At 40.4% G+C, this 16,292-nt stretch overlaps 1 protein-coding gene across 44 annotated transcripts in view; it reads right to left on the reverse strand.

The window, feature by feature from the left end:
* Positions 1 to 16,292, reverse strand: part of TTLL5 (tubulin tyrosine ligase like 5) — a 277,235-nt gene that overhangs the window by 2,070 nt on the left and 258,873 nt on the right. The window lies entirely within an intron of this gene.

Consider the following 16,292-nt stretch of genomic DNA (forward strand, 5'->3'; position numbering starts at 1 on the left):
CACGGGAAGACTGCTCCATGTGCACTTCTGAGTTAGTCTAAATCTTTGTTGAATGTTGGGTTGTCACAATACACCCCGCTGTCCCCATCCCCACAGTGCGCACCTACATCCCACCAGCCGGTTTAAGACAAGGACGTTACTATTACCCTCCACCCCCTGTGAGGCCCTCCCACTGCCTTCCCATTTCCACTATCCTGAATTATGTGTTTATCCTTCCCTTGTTTTGCTTTTTTAAAACAGGTTTATTACATACACTCCTAACCCTAAATATTATGTTGTTTCGTTTTCACAATTTTGTGGTTTTCAATTTGACAGTGCTGCTTAACTATTATCATATGTGATCTCAGCACACAACTGGGAGAACTTCTTCAGTTATATACTTAGGAGTGGAACTGCTGGGTCACGGACACTTGCATCTTCCACTCTCTAAAAATAATGCCAAATTACATTCCTAAGCGGTTGTGCCAATTCTCACCCCCCCACCCCCAGGGCAGCTTCTCTACCTCCCCTACCTGTGGAGAAGGGGGGTTGTCTGAGTTTAAAATACTTGCTAGTCCAGTGGGTATACATGGTGTCCTACTGTGGTTTTAATGAGCATTTTCCCAATTAGGAATGAGGCTGAGACTCTTTTCAAGTATCTATTGTGCATATATGTTTTTTCTTCTGTGAAACGCCTGGACGTGGCTTTTGCTTATTTTCTTATTGAGTTTACTGTTTATTGATTTTAAAAAAAATAAAACAGCTTTATTGAGATATAAGCCACATACCATACAATTCACCCATTTAATGTGTATAATCCAGTGGCTTGTAGTATATTCAGAGTTGTGCATCCATCACCACGATCAATTCTAGAACATTTTCACTGAAAGAAGATGAAACCCTACACCTCTTACACCATCACTCTCGCTCATCGTGTCTTCTGGCCTTAGGCAACCACTGATCTAGTTTCTGTCTCTATAGATTCGCCTATCCTAGACATTTCGTAGGAGTGGACTCATGCAGTATGTGGGCTTTTGTGTCTGGCTTCTTTCCCTTGGTGCAATGTTTTCAAGGGTCTTCCATGCTGTAGCATGGAACAGTACTCTCTGCCTTTTTATGGCTCAATAATACTCCATTGTGTGTATGTTTTATTTATTCACTCACCAGTTGATGGCTATTGGGGTTGTTTCCGCCTCCTGGATATTAGTAATCATGCTGCTATAAACATTCACGTACAAGGTTTTGTCTGGACATATGTTATCATTTCTGTTGGGTGTATACTGCTGGGTCATACGGTAACCCTCTGTTTAAAGGTTTGAGAAACTGCCGTTTCCAAAGCAGTTGCACCATTTTAAAAACACACAACCTGCAAACTATTTTATTATTTTCTTAAGTCACTCTCCCCATTCTCTATCTTTTACGGTTTTATTTTCTCTCTAGAACACCCACTATTATCTAACGTACTATCTCTGTTACTAACGCGGTTTGTTGTCCGTATCTCCAGTTAAGGATTTGGGGCTGTTCTATTCACGCTCTGTGCTATGTGCCTGGTGTAGATACTCACTAAATATCTGTTGACTGAATCAGTCTTTCACTTTAACTGGAACATTAGTCCACTCACATTTTTGTGATTACAAATGTTTTTATTTATTTCTACTGTTTAAGTTGTGTTTTCCTTTAAAGATTTATTTATACTAGAGCAGCAGAGGGAGAGAATCTTTAAGTAACTCCCCACTGAGCGTGGAGCCTTACGTGGGGCTCAATCTCAGGGCTCATGAGATCACAACCTGAGCTGAAACCAAAAGTCGGGTGCTTCAACGACTGAGCCATCCAGGTGCCCCTTAAGCTGTGCTGTCTGTGTTTTCTTTTTCTCCTTAAAGTTTTATAATTTCTATTCTTTTAGTAGTTACTCTACTGATTTTTGCATTTGTGTATATACTATGTGAAGCTAAAATTAATCACTATCTTTACCTTTTCACTCTATAAGATCAAGTTAGACTACTTAACTCTGATCTTAGCCTCTGTCTTGATTACCCTGATACTGGTGTTGGGTACTTTCATCCCCCTCCTTTTTTTTTTTTTATAAAGGTTTTATTTATTTATTCGACAGAGATAGAGACAGCCAGCGAGAGGGAACACAAGCTGGGGGAGTGGGAGAGAAGAAGCAGGCTCATAACGGAGGAGCCTGATGTGGGGCTCGATCCCATAACGCCAGGATCACGCCCTGAGCCGAAGGCAGATGCTTAACCGCTGTGCCACCCAGGCGCCCCTTCATCCCCCTCCTTTTTAACCTCACAAGGTCATTATAGTTTATTATTATGCTTTTATTTGCCCGAGTGTCTTTATACATTCTTTGCTCTTAAGTCAGTTTTGGCATCTCAGACCTTTTTCTGGTATCACCTTCCTCTGTTGAAATATATTCTTTAGAATCTTTCCTTTTGTGAAGGTTTACTGATGCCAAAGTTGTCTGGGTTTTACATGTTGGAAAATGTCTATTTCATCCTCATCCTTGAAAGATACTTTTGCTTAAAATACATTTCTGGCGGGGTACTTATTTTTTCTCATCAATGGCCACATCGCACTGTAGTTCGGCTTCCGCTGCTGCCGCGGAGGACTGCGTTGTTGATCAAACCGGCATTCCTTTGGAAAGCCACCTTTGCCTCAAGGTGCTTAAATTTAACATCTTTTGTCTTTAGTATTCCAAAGTTTCAGTAGTGGATTTCTTGTGATTCACTATAGCCAGTCGTATCTTCCAGTAGTTATGGAATATTTTTAGCCATTGTCCCTTCAAATATTGTCCTGTCTCACTTTTTTTTTTCTTTCCAGAACTCCTTCTATTTAAATATCTATCAGGCCTTCTCACTCGGTTTTTCCTCCCTTTTTCTTTCTGTCCTGCAGTTCACGTAATTTCTTTAAATATATCTTTGAGTTCATTAAATATCTTTTCAGCTAGGTCTAACCTGCAGTTAAGCCCACTCATTGATTTGAAAACCATAATTAACTGTGTCTCTGCAATTCTAAAGTACGACATAGTTCTTTTTCAAATCTGCTTCGTCATAATTTTAATCTTTTGATTTTACTCCTACTTTTACTCCCTCTTTTAATTTCTCTAAACACATGAGAAAATTTACTTTGTATTGTATGTCTGGTAATTTCAGTATCTTAGTCTTTGTGGGTCTAAGATTGTTATATGCTATTTTGCTGACTTTCACTATGGTGCCACGTTTCCTTATTTGTTTTGTGATTGTAAACTGTGATCTCGCAGTTCTTAGACCTTTACCTATAAGAATTATTTGAGATTTGAGTTGAAGGAAGATCCTTCCAGAAAAAATACGCATTTGATTCTACTAGATGCCTGGGGCCACTATTAGCTTAGGATCACCTTCGATTAAATTCTCAGTTTGAAGTTCTTCAGGGTGCCTAGGGAATATGAATTCATGCCCACACTTACACAAGGGCGAGTGTGTGGTTACAGAACGTCAGGGGAGAGTCCCCTACTCCACCTCATTCAGCACCAAGGCTCAAGACAGGCAATTTTCTTTCAGGGCCTGAGGGGGTAAAGGTAAAGTGGGAAGGGAGGTTTATTTCCGGCTGACCTCTACATGGAGAATACAGCCCTCTGGGGTCCTATCTTCATGTGAAGGGTCTCTGGTCCAGAGTTGCTTGGATCTCCGCTCCTGCCTGCTGACTCAGTTCTGGGGTTATCAGGGCAGGCACAATACACAGGACAACAATGTTATTGTGTCTGCCCCCTCACTGTCTCTGTGGCCACGATCACAGCCTGGCTCTGTTTTGGTAGGATTTTGAAAAACCTGTCATTGAAGTTGTCCATCTTCTTTTTTCCTTTGATGTCCTGACCTGGAAATTCTTTCTCTCTCTCTCTCTTTTTTTTGTAATGCCTACGGCTCGTACTATTTATACACTCACTTGGTAGTTATCAAATAAATGAAGTTACATCTTCTTAGGCTAGTTTTAAAGTCAACAAGCAACATAAACATAAAATATTATCCGAATTACCCTTAAAAATCTTGAAGCACCTGTAAAAGACATTGTACTGGACTGGCAACAAACCCAATCTGTCCTCCAGCCTACTATTCTTCTGTCAGCATCATATTACGTAACTGGCTTGTGTTACTGCAACATAGCAAATAAAAATATTTTAAAGAGGACGGGGGTGGGGGTGGGGGGCTTTGTCTTGCATGTGTTGCTCATGTCCCACGGATACACTCTTTTAAGTGCAGAGACCGCATCTTACAAATCTTCACAGGACCTGAGCTCCTAGCATTTTGCCATGTACGTGTTTACATGGGGGTGCTTGGTAAATACTGGACTGACTGATGTGGGAAACGATCGACAGCAGTGCTCCCTATGGGTAGAAAAAGATTTCCAACTAACAATACAAACTTGGCTTCTGCAAACACCACAGCCTCGGGGGATAAGCAGCAATCCGCACTCCAGGGCAGCGCTCCTACCCCCCATCAGCTGTGTGGAGGAAAGGGAAGCACATTTTCAATGAGATCATCTGACTCACGGCTTTTCCAGCTCAGAAAAAACAGAGGATGCACCACGACTTCCACGCCACTGAAGGCGGCCCACACCTCAAACAACATGAACGTGTAACTGGAGCTATTTTTCTCCCTCCCAGGTCTGAAGTGAACAGGAGAAATAAAATTAAAAACGTAATTTTTAAAACTACCTAAATGCAAAGGCTTTGTCCATTGTGCCTCTTAGATGTGCCCCCTAGGATCAGACTGGCCCTGATAGTACCTTCTGGCAACGTTCTGCTTTGATAAGAGAGTGAATGAATCACTTTATTTATATCCTGAGTGACATTAGGAGAAAGGGACAGCTGGGGAGTGAGGGCCAACCTGCTGGCCCCTCACCTTCCCGGGCATAGGTCCAGTATGTAGGAATGAACAACACAGGCGCAAGAGCAGGAGATCCATCTCCTGAAACCCGGCCTGGTGACACGGAGGCGCCGGGCGCAGCTGCAAGGGGTCTGTGCGGAGCGGAGGCAGCCCTAGGGGAGAAGGGAGCGAGCTGGCTGACCACAGCAGCACCCCGAGTGCTCAGGCCTCCCAGAAACCCTTCTCCACATCTAGTGAACGATGCAGGCATGTGGGTGACCTCTTAGATGCTAAATGCAACCCGGGTCAAGTGTCCAGCTATGGGGGAGAATTTCTTTCTGCTTGCAAGTAAGTGTAGGAGAGTTTTGATAAAATGCTATTTTAAGGAATTCTACTGTAAAGAACCGAAGTCATATATCCAATAAGCCAAATTCTTCTAAGAAAAATGTTCCATAACTCATTTCTGAAAGTATATTTAACTCCTATAAACCTGTAAAACCATGGTCCCTTTATTCTGGTTCATTTTCTTACTACAACGGAGCAGTAAAATAGGCGTGACAGAATGACCTCACGGAACAGAGAGAAACCCGTCTGGGGGACTTTCAAACGTCACTCAGTGAAAAATGTTTCTTTTTGTAACTCCATTTTGATAGTTAAGGGCAGACCATTTAACACGTTTGCAGAGTTGTAGTTTTTTTTTGCATAAGAATATTTAATAACTTCCCTTTTATGAAAATTTAAAAATTGCACGCTGATCTAAATCAAAGTTCTTGGCATCTAATTCCATGACCTAGCTGTATCTATCCGTCTAGTTTCGAAGCATAATTCACTTAAGCACATCTGGGATATTAATATATATATGTTTATATATAAAATGTTTCAATATAATGTAAATGCATGTATATATAAAAATATACATAAAATCTGGCTTTATAAAACAAATCACTAAATCATTAAAAGGAAAATGATTTACAAAAAGCATATTTACTTTCTTAGAAAGATTTAATTTCTTTATAGAAAGTTCTCACACTGAAGAATGGTAGAGTAACACAAGGCTATGTACTTAATTAAATCTGATTTCTGCTATTTATTGGGCTTCTAATCTTTGGGACTTAATAATAATGATTATTGTTTTCTGAGCATCAGACAAATACATGTTCACTGTAGAAAAAATTTGGTGGGGTCTAAAAGGAGATCTTTTATATAGCTTTGAGTTCAAAAGAACTGATATACAGAGGGATTTTGTCTATTCTAGAACAATAATTTCCAGCCTGATACAAATCCAGTCTCATTCCTCCCACCGTAGGTACAGGATTCATTCAAAAAAGATGCTGGATTCTAGTAGTTCTTTGCCTAAAGATCAGCAGAACAGCAGGCTTTCAAGTACTTGAGGAAGGTAAATGAAGGGACCCTACCTAGACAACTGACTTTCAAACTTACTTAGTACAAATACATCTTCTATGAATACATACATTAATATCTTTTTGACTTAAACAGAAGTCTCACAAAACAATTCTCACTTTTATTACAGATGGACCCGCACTATTTTTTCTTTCTGTTCTACTCTGTTCCATTATAGGAGGGGTGGGAGGGAAGAGGCAGAAGTGATGGTTCTGATCAGTGGGATGCTAGTGAATGTTTAACAACTGGTTCTCTGTGGTAAAACAAACAAAGGCCCCAGCTTTGTGGTGTTGGCTGATTTCCACCACAGCCAAAGTCAGGTAACCAACATGATGAACTTACTGAGAGTTCACAGCGTTGGGAAGACACATGCACCATTGGCTCTCGTGAGCCTGGTCATGACCCACTAATTGACTTGATGACCCACTGTCTGGTCATGACCCCATCGTTCACAAACTACTGTTCTAGAGTCTAGAGAATCAAACTCCTTAGTACCTTACAGGAACCTGAGAGGGGTCAGTAGATCTTGTTTCCAGGAGGTACTGAGGGAAAGTGCCCATGTGAGGGATGGCGAGCAGCCGGGGCGCTTGTCTGAGGGCAACCTCCTCTGATGCCCACTTTGACTTGGCATCATCCACCTTCAGCTTCCCCAAAACTGATCACCTTGGGAAAATTAGAGGTACCAAGCAATAACTTGAGGAAAACCCCAATCTCCTCGAGATTCAGTTTCTTTCTTGTAATGTGGGAATCATAACTTGTGTGCTTCACTGGATTAAGGGCTAAACAAGATAATCCGTATGCAAGCATTCTGAAAATTACAAGGGACTCTACAGGGTAGTATTCACATGAAAATGATTCAATTTAATAAAATCTTAATTACAGGCCATTAAAAAATATCATCTGAGCTCATCAGTCATTCCCACCCTCTCGACTCTTCGTCCCCTCTCTGTGTCTCTGAGATTCTGAAATATCCAGTGCGTCTCAAGGCTGCCTCCTTGGGTGGTTCCACTGTATCCTCTTTCTTCTTTGCACTTTGCTGCTCTTTTTTTTACATTCTTTCCCTCAGAGAATGTATCCACTTACAGCTTTAACAGGTAACTCTATATAGATGACTGCTAAACTCCACATCTGGTTTGAACTCCTCCCTGGCTCTGCGAAGACTTTTCTGAGTTTAATGTTCAGCCATCATGTCAAATCTGACTCTTAAAATACTCCGTGTTATCTGTCCCACTCATCCACAACACCGGGTGCTCTACTTCTGTCAAAGGCATCTGTATTGGCCCAGTCACCAAGGTTTTATTTAAAGAACTTACAACCACTTCACCCATTAGCATGGCTACATTTCAACCATTAGCATGGTTACTATAAAAAAAAAAAAGTGTTGGAGAGGATGTGGAGAAAGGGAACCCTTGGGCACTGTTGGTAGGAATGTAAAATGGTGTACCTGCTATGGAAAACAATATGGCGGTTCTCCACAAAATTAAAAATAGAATTACTGTACGATTCAGCAACTCTACTTCTGGATATACATCTGGAAGAACTGAAAGCAGACTTGACCAAATATTTGTACACCCATGTTCACAGCATTACTCACAATAGTCAAAAGGTGGAAGCAAATCAAGTATCCACTGACAGATGAATTAATAAATAAAATGTGGTATACACATACAACAGGGTACTGTTCAGCCTTACAGGAAGGCAATTCTGACACATGCCGCAACACGGCTGAACCTTGAAGACATTATGCTAAGTGAGATAAGCCAGTCACGAAAAGACAAATACTGCATGATTCCACTTATATATGATATCTAGAACAGTCAAATTCATACAAACAGAAAAGAGAAAGGTGGTTGCCAGGAGCTGGGGGAGAGGAGAATGGGGAGTTATTGTTTAACGGGTAGAGTTTTAGTTTTGTAAAAAAGAAAAAAAAGTTTCTAGAGATGGATGGTGGTGATGGTTGCACAAATATATGAATGTACGTAATCCACTGAACTGTACGTTTAAAAATGGTTGAAGTGGTAAATTCTGTGTTGAGTGTATTTTGCCGCAATTAAAAAAGATAGTCAATAACAGTAGAGACTGCTCTATCATTTATTCTGCTGTCGGCACCATATGAAGTACTTACCGCACACAATGTCTTCTTTAATCCCATTTTTGAAAGTTGCAAAGCAACTCTGGGTTGAAAGTACGGGAAATCTACTGTTTTTGTCTCCTAACATCCCTTCCCATCTGCTTGTGGTCTCAGCTCCTTTCACTTCCTTTGGAAAACTGCTCCCCACTTGCTCTTTTCCAATCTGATGATTATGGCCAGACTACGAATGTCAGTACCATAACCTCTTTTTTTTCTTTTTTTTTTTTTAATTCCAGTATAATTAGCATACAGTGTTATGTTCGTTTCAGGTGTACAATAGAGCAATTCAATGACTTCATACATTATCCAGTGCTCATCGGGACAAGTACACTCCTTAATCCCCTTCACCTACTTCACCCATCCCCCCACTCACCTCCCTTCTGGTGACCTTCAGTTTGTTCTCTATAGTTAAGAGAGTCTCATACCCTCTTGATCACAAAAGCTGGCAGGTGATCCAGACCTGGCCAAAGTCCCCACCCACTACCATAAGAGTTGGTCATGTCATCCAAGCCAAGTCAATCACAGCCTTTCCTTGGGATTTCTATATACTAACACAGAAAGAGAAATACTGTTTTTACTCTGTGGTCATTAAACTGGAAAGAATAAGGCTAGAGCTGCTCAACCTATACCCCTCCACTGATGTGCTACATGGCAGAAACCATATAAAGAAGGAAAGAGGGAGGTTTACGGAGTTATGAAAAGAAATGAAAAGAGATGGAGAAAGATGGAGAGAAGGAACATGAGGCAGAGAGAGATGGAGAAAAAGATCTCACGACACGTAGCTGGAGCCACCCTAATTCTCTCTAATCATGCGAGGCCACAGATGCACCCTTTTTCTTAGGTGTCTGAGATGGGATCTGTTACTGTAATGGATTCTAAGCACCGGCGATGGAGACTCCCATGTCAGAATTGTTAGAGTGAAGCTGAAGTTCTGAACTGAATGAAATAATAAGCCCAGAGAAAGGATCACACAAACAGAAGAGAAAAACTCAGAAGGAGGGTCACTCCAGTCTTTGCTGAAGCAAAGTGCTGGCCAGGCATTTGGCAGAAAATCTCTCTTGGAACTGTGTCCTCTCCATCTTCTAAAAAGTACCAGAGGAAGGAATATACAATTCTCAGCTAAAAAAATGAGGCAGGAAGAAACATCCCCATGTGATCACTGTGACGATCAAGTGAAGAAACTCCACGTAAAACCCCCAGCATTCGGGGTAGAGCAGGTGCTCAATGGCGAGCGGCTCCTGCTGTCACGAGTTTTCAAAGTGCAAAGACAAGAAGAGAGAACTGGAAAATCAGGCGACCATGTGAGAGAACACAGCATGAGTTCAAAGGTTTCATGTGGGAACTAAAATTTCCCTTCTTCAACGCCTTTCTCTTTAAAAACTGTTTCTATTTGTGTTATATTAAAAGTAATCCATGCATCTTCTATATACTAATACTGAAGCAGGAGAAAAAGAAATTAAGAAAACAATCCCATTTACACTTGCACCAAAAATAATAAGATACCTAGAAATAAAATTAACCAAGGTGGCAAAAGATCTGTAATCTGAAAACTTTAAAACATTAATGAAACAAATTGAAGACGACACAAAGAAATGGAAAGACATTCCACACTCATGGACTGGAAGAGCCAATATTGTTAAAATGTCCATACTACCCAAAGCAATCTGCACACTTAATGTAATCCCTACCAAAATACCAACAGCATTTTTTACAGAACTAGAACAAATAATCGTAAAATTGTACGGAACCACAAAACACCCCGAATGGCCAAAGTAATCTTGAAAAAGAAAAACAAAACTGGAAGTATCACAATTCTAGATTTCAAGATATACTACAAAGCTGCAGTAATCAAAATGGTATGGCACTGGCACACAGCCACATAGAGCAACAGAACAGAATAAAAAACCCAGAAATAAACCCACAATTATGTGGTTAGTTAATCTATGACAATGGAGGCAAGAATATACCATGGGAAAAAAAGCCAATCTCTTCAACAAATGGTATTAGAGAAACTGGACAGCTACATGCAAAAGAATGAAACTGGACCACTTTCTCATACTATACACACAAAAAAACTCAAAATGGATTAAAGACTTAAATATGAGACCTGAAACCATAAAAATGCTAGAAGACAGCACAGGCAGTAATTTCTCTGACATCGGCTGTAGCACCATTCTTCTCGATGGCAAGAGAAACAAAAGCAAAAATAAACCATTGGGACTATAGTTGAAATAAAAAGCTTCTGCACAGCAAAAGAAACAATCAAAACAAAACAACAACCTACTGAGTGGGAGAAGATATTTGCAAATGATATACACGGAAAGGGGTTAATATCCAAAACATATAAAGAATTTATACAATGCAACATGAAAAAAACCTAAATAATCCAATTAAAAATGGGCAGAAGACATGAGCAGACATTTCTCTGAAGAAGACACCCAGACGGCCAACAGACACATGAAAAGATGCTGGACCTCACTCACCATCAGGGAGATGCAAATCAGACCTACAGTGAACTATCACCTCACACCTGGTAGAACGGCTAAAATCAACAACACAAGACAAAACAAGTGCTGACAAGGACGTGGAGAAAGGGGAGCCCTCCTGCACTGTTGGTGGGAACGCAAACTGGTGCAGCCACCGTGGAAAACAGGATGGAGGTTCCTCAAAAATTAAAAATAGAACTACCATATGATCCAGTAATTCCACTACTGGGTATTTACCCAAAGAAAACAAAAACACTAATTTGAAATGACATATGCACCTTGTGTTTATTGCAGTATTTACAAAAGCCCAAATATGGTAGCGACCCAAGTGTCCACTGACAGATGAATCGATAAAGATGCAGCCTGCACACGCGCACACCCACCCACACACACACAGACACACAGACACACACGCACGCACACAGAGGAATATTACTAGGCCATAAAGAAGAATGAAATCTTGCCATTTGCAACAACGTGGATGGATCTAGAGGGCATAATGCTAAGTAAAATAAGTCAGAGATACAATACTATACGATTTCACTCATATGTGGATTTAAGAAACAAAACAAATGAATAAAGAAAAAAAGAGACAAACAAAAAGCCCAGACTCTTAAATAGAGAGAACAAACTAGGGAGGTTACCAGAGGGGAGGTAGGTGTGGGGATGGCTGAAGCAGGGGAAGGGGATTAAGAGCACACTTATCGTGATGAGCAGAGTAATGTATAGAATTGTTGAACCATCATATTATACTCCCGAAACTAATATAACACTGTATGTTAACTCTACTGGAATTTAAAAAAAATTCTATGAATAACTGAAAAATAAGGGCATTTTTTAATAGCTCCCTAACTACAAAAAAAAAAAAAAGTAATCCATGCACAAATTAAAAAAAAAAATCAAATGATACAAGAGGTATAGGGTTAAAAGTGTCTTCTACCCCAGACTCATTCCTGGTGTGTGTGGGGGCGTGTGTGTCCTTTCAGAGCAGCCTATGCACATACAAATGTATATTCCTGCTCCCCTTTTTATACAAATGGGAACATATTCTTCAGTGGGTTTTTTGGTTATCTTTCATTAAACAATATATCTCAGAAATTGTTCCATACCAACACAAACATCTACTCAGGGGAACTCTTTAGATAATCCATAGAATTATTATTCAAATCCGAAGGCACCTTTTTAGGGAGGGTCACCTTGTGAGATCCCCGTACTGTCCCACTCTAGTTCCATAGCTTTGTGTAAGGAAAACTGAAAGAGACCTAGAATCGGTCTGTCATCTTGTTATCGTGCAACCAGGAGATAACAGGAAACAGCTTCTTCCTCTCTAAAAACAAAGGGCCACCCGAGGGGGAGTTCCGATGAAGCAGGAGCCAAATTATTGAAGCTTAGTATTTGGAGGTGTTATTATAAGTGATAGCTCTTAGAATGTTCTGGAAGGTAAAGGGAGAATTTAACCTCATGTTAGCATCATTCAAGAGGCCAAAAGGAAGGCTGTTGGTGAAAAGAAATCTGACTGTGCTTGGGAATAATGACAGCTTTGCCACATAGACTCTGATGGTTAGAAAAACACGAGACAATCAAGCTGACAATGCTACTAATTTTAGAGGCTAAAGCTATTGGAATCCCAGCATACTTACCGAGGAATCAGATGACAGCTTGCAATCACCACAGAGCAGATGTCCTTTGGATCCTTTGAACTAAAGCTTGGGTTCAACTATCACCCATCCTCCCCTTGTAAAGTTCTTCCTATTAGCTCTTGAAAGGCTCCTGAATATGTCTGTTAGTTTGTATTTACCTTCCATAGAGCCCACTAATCATTTTTCACTCCTCCCTGGATTTTCTAAAATGTACCACCTCTCCGGGTATTACGGCCCACCTCTAACCTGCTATCCCTTATCCCTCTTTTTGTCTATTAACAATAAAAGAAAGATTAGAGCAGTTTCTCAACTCTCTGTGACCTATTTTCTATCAGCCAAGATTTTGTTCAGTTTTGCTTTCTGTACTGTTTCATAAAACCTGTTTCTTCTCACTTCCCCTATGAAGATTATATTACGGCTTGACCAAGCTTTTTTAAAACTCATGATTATCTTCCCTCCTCTTTCCCTCTCATCCCCCTGCAGACCCCTTGGTATGCATCCCTGGGTAAACATCACTGTATTAGGCACAGACAGAGGATTCACTGGGCCATTTCTCTTCATTCTTGTCCATAAAGTGATCTTTTTTCCACCCCTAGAAAACCTTGTCCTAAATGTCAAAATTTTATATTTTCCAGATCAGAACAATCTTTGCTTCACAGAATGGTAGTATGGCCTATAGATTATATTAGCCAGGGTGCCCATGATTTGATGACGTCGAATCTACACATGTAAAATACGCCAGTTGGTCCATCTGTTAACTTTTAATTTTTACTTTGTTAAAAACAAATCTAAACTAGTGCGGTAGGCAGCCTTTAAGATGGCCTCCTGTGACTTCCACTTCCTGCTATCCATTCACTTCCTGAAATCTCCTCTTGAGTATGGACTGACTGGACTTACAGACTCACTTCTAACAAAGAGAATATAGCTAAAGTTATGGGGTATCACTTCCAAGATTAAGTTATAAAAAGACTGTGGCTTCTGTGTGGGTGCTTTCTCACTTTCTCATGTATTGTTTGCCCAGGGGAGGCAGCTGCCATGTTGTAAGGCAGCTATATTAGTGTGGTAGGGCTGCCGCAACCAAATACCACAGACTGGGTGGCTTAAACAACAGAAATTTACTTTCTCATAGTTCAGGAGGCTAGATGCCTAAGATCAAGTTGTCAGCAGGTTTGGTTCTTTCTGAGGCCTTTCTCCTTGGTTTACAGATGGCCATCTTTTCCCTGTGTCCTCACAGAGTCTTTCTCTGTGTAGGCACATCCCTGGTGTGCCTTATGTTCCTCTTCCTATAAGGACATCAGTCAGGTTGGATTAGGGCCCATGCTAAGAGGCTTCTTTTAACTTAGTCATCACTTTCAAGGCCCTATGTCCAAATACAGTCACAATCTGAGGTAATGGGGGTTAAGACTTCAACAAATGAATTTGGGGGTCACATTTCAGTCCATAAAAGCAGGCCTCTGAAGAGGTCCAAGTGGAAAGAGGCCTGCCAACAGCCACGTGAGTGAACTGGAAGTAGATTTTCCAGATGAACCTTTGGATGAGCTCCCAGCTCCCAGCCAACAGCTTGCCTACAGCCTCATCACGAGACCTTGAGCCACAGGTATGCAGCTAAGCTAGGATGCCTGAGTCACAGAAAGTGTGATATAACAAATGTTTTTTGTTTAAAGCCATAAGTTTGGGGGTAAAATGTGTTATGCATTCTACAGGGCAATAGATGACTACTAACCACCAATGACCTCACATACCAACAAAGAAAAACCTGTAGTAACGGGAATACTTGGGCAAAGAATATTGTAGCTACTTGAACTTTCAGTTAATTGGGGTTGAGGCCAAATTTTTCTTTGCTTCAAACCTTGGTGCAAATGAATCAGGTTTTTTGTTTGTTGGGGTTTTTTTTTTTTTTGGCCAAAAATAAGTCTTTGACGATTGGAGGTCAAGACTGCTCTAGGTGTCACCTGATAGTGAAAAACACCAACAACATTTGCACGTGCAATATGCCATCTAGTTTTCGTAGCAACCCCATGAGGAAGACATGGAAGCTAGACGAAGTCAGGTGCCGGGCAAAATTTAGGCATTCAACACATATTTCTAAATGAATGTTATTTCCATTTTACGGATGGCAAAACTAAGCCTAGAGAAGTTAACTAATTGTTTCAGATCACAGTTACTAAGCAGCAGGTATGGTAACAGAACCTGAGTCCAGGATTTTTCCTACTCTATTGTGTCACCTTATATATTTGCTGTTTGCATCTTTCTTCCTTCAAATGATAGGTAAAAAATATTACAACAAACGAACAAACAATCAATCTATTGTCAACAGAGTCTGTTCTCCCAACGGTTCTATAAGAGTCCTGGCCAATTATCTCTAATGAGTTCTGATGCCTTTGGAAATAGTATTGATACTAATTGTATCAATTAGTACTAGAACTACTAGTATCAGAACTATGGAAAATCAACTTAATCACAGGGTTGCATATCCACTCACACGAATCTTTGAAGTTCTCTGCCCCACCCCCTCTGCTATTCCTCCCCAGCCAAGATTGTTCACGACTACATTTTTATAGGAAAGGATATTTGTGAAGTATTTTTTTTCTAATAAAAATTTAACACGAATGATTTCTCTCATCTGTGACTAGGCCTTTAAAAACTGATGTCCCAGGAGCCTGTGAAAGCAAATCAGAAGGAAGGAGATCTTACTGCCTTTTAGAATTCGAAGGGTCTGGTCCACAGTGCTGTGAGATCAGGAGGTGGGATTAAGTCCTCACATCCTACTAGAGGTTTTAGAAGAACCCTGAAAATTCACGAATGATCAAAACCCGCCAACTGACTGCCATGGAAGGAGATGTGGAAAGTATATTTCCTTTGTTCAACAGCTTTATCTGATGGTGCTAGGCCAAGCTACCTCGGCTACAACCAGCCACCTGATTGGAGACCCCACCCCTCTATCATTCGTCTACCCCTATAGTATAGCTATTGAGGTGTTTTGTTTTTTCTTTTTCTCAAACCAAAAGAGTGTTTGATAGCATCTTGTCCAATTCCCTCATTTTTAGGAGGGAGCTAATACACAAAGAGCTGGTGTGCCCACACTTGGGAAAATACATAAAACCCTGCATTTTAGTGTCTCAACAACACTGGGACTTGTAAAGATTATATCAACTCAGAATTATCCAGGTTGTAAAGTACACAGCAGATTTCATATTAAGTCTTCATCAGTTAATCTGTACAAATATCTTTTTATTTTATTTGTGCATTCAATTGAAAGGAAAATAGACTATAAGTCTGAACTTTCCTTTTTGTGGACTGTACAAATAAAAACATGATTATAGCATAGATTGTTTTAAAAGGTAAAATTTTCTTCTTCTACAATTTGTTAATAGGTTTATAGTATTTAAAAAAATGTTGTATTGGATCATCTCCAAAATTGCGTCTTTTGTTTCCAGATGGTAGATGCCGGAGGCAGGAGGACTCAAAACTAATTTTAATATTAAACATACCTATTATGAGTGTCTGACTCAGCTAAGAAAAGTTATCTATTTAAAAAATAAACAACTTGGGGCACCTGGGCAGCACGGTCAGTTTCGGCTCGGGTTGTGATCTCCGAGTCGTGGGGTCCACCCCTGCGTCAGACTCGGTGCCCAGTGTACAGTCTAGTTAAGGTTCTCACTCCCTTTCCCTCCTCACTGCATGTACTCTCTCTCTAAAATAAATGACTCTTAAAAAAAGCCATCCTAACACATTTCAGAACGCACGATACTTTAATTAGTCACCAGAGCTCTCTTCTCAAACAGTGGGTCACACAACGTTTACTCAT

Source organism: Ursus arctos, unplaced genomic scaffold, assembly GCF_023065955.2.
Source record: "Ursus arctos isolate Adak ecotype North America unplaced genomic scaffold, UrsArc2.0 scaffold_25, whole genome shotgun sequence".
NCBI classification, from domain to species: Eukaryota; Metazoa; Chordata; class Mammalia; order Carnivora; family Ursidae; genus Ursus; species Ursus arctos.